A 6,000-nucleotide genomic window follows, 5' to 3' on the forward strand; every position below is an offset into this window, starting at 1 on the left:
GATGCCAAGGTAGCATAAGAGGGTTTCGCGCCAGTTGCCCGCTTATGACAGGCTGTAGACGTTCGCGTCACGCCCCGGGGGTTGAAAAGAAGGTCCCCTTCTCCCCGTGTAGTCTGAGTGGCGCTGGCTACCACCCTCAAGCGTCAGATACAGTTGTAGTAAATATAAATAACCCAGAAAGCGAAGGAGAACACAGTCGCCCAGATAGCCGAGTTGGTAAGGCATTCGAGATCTAATCGAAAGGCGTGGGTTCGGTCCCCACTCTGGGCGCGTGTTTTTCTTTCTTTCTTTATCACATAATTATAATAATAATAATATTAATAATAATGTAACGTCACTAACGGTAACAAATAGTCCGACCATTCCCCTATGCCTTCTTTGGCGTTGTAGACTGCCGGCATTTCTTTCTGTATTTCCTAACAAGCCCCTCATTTCTAAACCCTATTATCGTGCGAAAGCTTAGCGAGGGCCTCGGTTCTGGTAGCCTTGATGCCAAGGTAGCTTAAGAGGGTTTCGCGCCAGTTGCCCGCTTATGACAGGATGTAGACGTTCGCGTCACGCCCCGGGGGTTGAAAAGAAGGTCCCCTTCTCCCCGTGTAGTCTGAGTGGCGCTGGCTACCACCCTCAAGCGTCAGATACAGTTGTAGTAAATATAAATAACCCAGAAAGCGAAGGAGAACACAGTCGCCCAGATAGCCGAGTTGGTAAGGCATTCGAGATCTAATCGAAAGGCGTGGGTTCGGTCCCCACTCTGGGCGCGTGTTTTTCTTTCTTTATCACGTAATTATCAATCAATCAATCAATCAATCAATCATGTTTATTTACGTGCCCAGGAACAGCCAGAGGCCTGGGTGCTGGCGCACGGATAGTTACATGAAAACAAAATACAAGAAACATATTGAAAGAAACAAACAAGCGACAACACACACACAAATTGAAGTAGCGAAAATTACAGAAATAAAGCACAGGCGGAGCCTGGGTACAGGTAAAAAAGAAAAAGAAGATGCCTTTGTGGTTCAGCTTATTGTAATGAATACACAACAAGCAGAGAACAAAGTTTAACAGTAAGACGACAAAAACAATGACAAAGTATAGAGACAAATGATAAGACAAGCATGATAAGTAAACAGTTTCAAAAACAGGCAACTATATTGGTTAAACAGAACCACAGAGAAACGAAATTTCAGCAATAAAAAAAGAAAAACGAAACGACAGAGATATCATAGATGTTTAACATACTGTGTTCAAGAAAGCAGTACGGTAAATTGTAAAGGAGCCTTGAAAGATGTCAAGGCGTTCAGAGAAGCGGTTGTAGCAATTCTGTATTCTGCGCACAGGAGAATGATTGGAGTTGCGCGCAGCGGTCAAGAAAGGGCGATGCGACCTGGTGGGCCTCTGTGGAACACTAAACTCTAAACAGTTAAGCAGGTCTGCGCAAGAAAGGTCACCATGAACAATTTTGTGAAGAAATGTAAGGTCTGCACACATACGTCTGCAGGTCAACGAAGGAATGGAAGGAACTATGGGTAAGTCAGAATCAGGACCCGGACTGTGATTGTGATGACGGTGCTTAAATATGGATAAAAACTTCTTCTGCACACGTTCTATTAATTCACTACTAGATTTGGAGATGCCGTTCCAGGCAACAGAAGCATATTCTAACTGGGGGATACATATAGCATTGTATAGCATTAGAAATGGATCTGGAGAAGAGAATTCCTTTGTAATCCGACACACATTTCCAAGACTTCGGAGCGCTCGCCGGGTGATGAGCCTAATATGAGAAGAAAAAGAGAGGGTACTGTCGAAAGGAACCCCGAGGTCCCTAATCTCCTCAACCCTTTGCAAAGGAGCTCCCGCTATACTGTAGGAAAACAGTAGACGATGGGTTTTCCGGCTGTACGTGACAACCTTTGTTTTAGCTGGATTTAAAATTAGACAGTTTTTGCTGCACCAGACCGATAATTCCGACACATCCCTCTGCAAGGCACAGCAGTCCTGAAAACTGCTAATGTGCCTAAATAGTTTGACATCATCAGCATAGAGAAGAAATGAAGATTTTGTTAACACTGTTGACACATCATTGATAAAGATAGAAAACAATAGTGGACCCAGCACAGAACCCTGAGGTACACCACTCGTTGCAGTGTAAACACTAGACCTTTTGAAGTTTACATCTACGTAAAAGGACCGGTCAAGGAGATAGTTGGACAACAAGGCAACAAGACTTGCATCAACACCGGACATAGTAAGCTTGTTAATTAATAATTTATGGTTCACTACATCAAACGCCTTACTAAGGTCAAAATAAATTACATCCAACTGGCCGTTTTCACAAACTGCAGCCGAAGCCTGAGTCATGAAGCTTGCAAGATTTGTAACCGTCGATCGACCCGAGAAAAAGCCGTGCTGGTTTGGTATCAGAACGTTCTTGACGCAGGCAGCAAGAACGTTGTGCAGAGCTGACTCAAAGAGTTTTGAGGCGACACAAAGGAGTGAGATTGGGCGATAGTTGGTAACGGCTGACTTATCACCAGACTTCAATATTGGAAAAATTCGAGCAATCTTCCATGCACGAGAAAATTTGCCGAAAAGCAAACAGTTATTATAAATGGAAGTTAAGACAGGCACAAAAATGTTGCCGTAAGCCTTCATGAGGGCTGCTGGAATTCCGTCTGCACCACAGGAAAATGACGGTTTCATCCGTTTAAGGCTATCATTGACAAGTTTTTCATCGAACATAAGTGTACTAAAATTAGACATATTATTAAACGATAGGCGTTCGTCGGGACCATCTGGCAGTTGAAAGACAGAATGAAAGTACTGAGCAAAGCTCGTGGTGACATCCTCAACCTGTTCCCCATCGGAATTAATCAGACTAATGTGTTCTTTAGACGCCTTAGAACGGCCGCGTACATACCTCCAGAAGTCAGCCGGTTTCTGAGACGCAGAAGCCTCTAACGACTCTATATAGAGCTGGTGGTCACGCCGGTAGAGGCTTTTACAAAGTGAGCGATACCGACTAAAATCCGCTTTCCACATGTCAAGCCCAGACCGCTTGGCCTTTTTGTGGGCACTGTCCTTAAGTTTAAGCGAACTTCGAAGTTCTTTAGAGAACCAGTGGGGAAATTTGGAATGAACAGGCTTATAAAAAGGGATGTACTTTTCCATGCCACTCCTGACAATTTCGGTAAAACGTCGAACCTGTTCGTCAACATCATTGAAATCAAAAACACTAGACCATTCAGCAGATGAATAAAAGTGATAGAGCCCAACATAATCTCCACGCTTGAAAGCATATCGCGGGACTGCGCAATCGTCAACACCACCATAGCAATGCTGGGCAGCGACAGAGATAGAGACAATAAGAGGGGGGTGAAAGTTGTCGGGGCGTACAAGAGATATTTCGGAGGCGCACACTTGTACGTTTTTCAAGTTCGAGAAGCACACATCTAGGACATTACCACAGAAGTTTTCTATGTGGCAGAACTGCTGCAAGGAGGTGAATGATTGAAAATCTAATAACATGGTGCATTTCTGCGCTGCATAAAGGTTTTTATGCCGAAATGAAAGACTGTTCCAGTGAATACCTGGGGTGTTGAAGTCCCCAAGTATAATTAGCTTATGGTTGGAGTGTGAATTGGAAACATTTTCAATAGATGTGAGCTTGAGATTATATTCAGCAGGTAAGATATCCGGGGTTATATAGAATGCACCGATGAGCAGCTTCTCGCCCCTCTTGAGGCCTACCTCAAGCCAGACTGATTCCTCAGTCTCGAGGTTATTATTATTATAATAATAATAATAATAATAATAATAATAATCAATCAATCAATCAATCAATCAATCAACCTTTATTTTCGGTGCCCAGGAACAACCCTAGGGTCTTGGTACTGGTACACCATATACAAGCATTCATAAAAACAAACTAAAATCAAGACAACACAACACAGAAAACCATATATATGAAAGAAACAATAAAGTAAAAATAGTTACAGAGATCCCAGAAAGCAAAACAGCAAAAAAAAAGGAAGCCTAGTGTTAGAAGCCATGACACCCGGCCAGCAAAACGTTGAAGGCACGTGAAAAATTGAAACTACACAAGCAAATACTCAATGAACATGACGGAGATAGATTATACACGTAAAACAAAGGTTTTGTAACAAAATGTTAGGAAGTTTCAAAATGGAAAAACGAAGTTCAGCGTTACAAGAACTAACACTTAAACCGACAGAAATTCAAGCAACACAAAATCAGGAAAAGTGAAAAACAAACAAGCAAGATGATGATTTGCATAAAATAAATACGGAACAGAAATACGGCACATAAACGACATAAATGCACTTAAGCTACAACAGTTTTCAATTCATTAGAGAACAAAGACGAGGAGCTCTGGAATATATCAAGACGATCGGAATATTCATTATATGCACATTGTATTCTGCAGATGGACGAGCGTCGTCTACTTAAAGCATCTGTTCTGAAAGTTCGAAATCTTCGGAAAAGTTTCTTCGGCAAGTTAACATTGATAAGTGGACAATAATAATAATCAATCAATCAATCAATCAATCAATCAATCATGTTTATTTACGTGCCCAGGAACAGCCAGAGGCCTGGGTGCTGGCGCACGGATAGTTACATGAAAACAAAATACAAGATACATATTGAAAGAAATAAACAAGCGACAACACACACAAATTGAAGTAGCGAAAATTACAGAAATAAAGCACAGGCGGAGCCTGGGTACAGGTAAAAAAGAAAAAGAAGATGCCTTTGTGGCTCAGCTTATTGTAATGAATACACAACAAGCAGAGAACAAAGTTTAACAGTAAGACGACAAGAACAATGACAAAGTATAGAGACAAATGATAAGACAACCATGATAAGTAAACAGTTACAAAAACAGGCAACTATAGTGGTTAAACAGAACCACAGAGAAACCAAATTTCAGCAATAAAAAAAAGAAAAACGAACGACAGAGATATCATAGATGTTTAACATACTGTGTTCAACAAAGCAGTACGGTAAATTGTAAAGGAGCTTTGAAAGATGTCAAGGCGTTCAGAGAAGCGGTTGTAGCAATTCTGTATTCTGCGCACAGGAGAATGATTGGAGTTGCGCGCAGCGGTCAAGAAAGGGCGATGCGACCTGGTGGGCCTCTGTGGAACACTAAACTCTAAACAGTTAAGCAGGTCTGCGCAAGAAAGGTCACCATGAACAATTTTGTGAAGAAATGTAAGGTCTGCACGCATACGTCTGCAGGTCAACGAAGGAATGGAAGGAATAATAATAATAATAATAATAATGTAACGTCACTAACGGTAACAAATAGTCCAACCATTCCCCTATGCCTTCTTTGGCGTTTTATACTGCCGGCATTTTTTCTGTATTTCCTAACGAGCCCCTCATTTCTAAACCCTATTATCGTGCGAAAGCTTGGCGAGGGCCTCGGTTCTGGCAGCCTTGATGCCAAGGTAGCATAAGAGAGTTTCGCGGCAGTTGCCCGCTTATGACAGGCTGTAGACGTTCGCGTCACGCCCCGGGGGTGAAAAGAAGGTCCCCTTCTCCCCGTGTAGTCTGCGTGGCGCTGGCTACCACCCTCAAGCGTCAGATACAGTTGTAGTAAATATAAATAACCCAGAAAGCGAAGGAGAACACAGTAGCCCAGATAGCCGAGTTGGTAAGGCATTCGAGATCTAATCGAAAGGCGTGGGTTCGGTCCCCACTCTGGGCGCGTGTTTTTCTTTCTTTCTTTATCACGTAATAATAATAATAATAATAATAATAATAATCAATCAATCAATCAACCTTTATTTTCGGTGCCCAGGAACAACCCTAGGGTCTTGGGACTGGTACACCATACAAAAAAAAACACTACAATTAAGACAAGACAACACACAAAAACTATATGTATGACATAAACAATAAAGTAAAAATAGTTACAGAAATCTTAGAAAGCAAAAAAGAAAAAAAAAGAACAGAAAGTCAAAAAAGAAAAGG

The 6,000-nt window shown here is 41.9% G+C and overlaps 3 non-coding genes across 3 annotated transcripts; all 3 read left to right on the plus strand.

The window, feature by feature from the left end:
* Positions 1-198: 198 nt before the first annotated feature.
* On the plus strand, positions 199-270 carry Trnar-ucu (transfer RNA arginine (anticodon UCU)). The gene has a single exon. It is a non-coding gene; the product is annotated as a tRNA-Arg (tRNA).
* A 416-nt stretch (positions 271-686) lies between these two features.
* Trnar-ucu (transfer RNA arginine (anticodon UCU)) lies at positions 687-758 on the plus strand. Its single transcript has one exon. It is a non-coding gene; the product is annotated as a tRNA-Arg (tRNA).
* Positions 759-5,662: 4,904 nt separating this feature from the next.
* Trnar-ucu (transfer RNA arginine (anticodon UCU)) lies at positions 5,663-5,734 on the plus strand. The gene has a single exon. It is a non-coding gene; the product is annotated as a tRNA-Arg (tRNA).
* Positions 5,735-6,000: the final 266 nt, after the last annotated feature.

This window comes from Haemaphysalis longicornis, unplaced genomic scaffold (genome assembly GCF_048455015.1).
Source record: "Haemaphysalis longicornis isolate Haplotype H1 unplaced genomic scaffold, Haemaphysalis longicornis Haplotype H1 scaffold_6, whole genome shotgun sequence".
Classification (NCBI taxonomy): Eukaryota; Metazoa; Arthropoda; class Arachnida; order Ixodida; family Ixodidae; genus Haemaphysalis; species Haemaphysalis longicornis.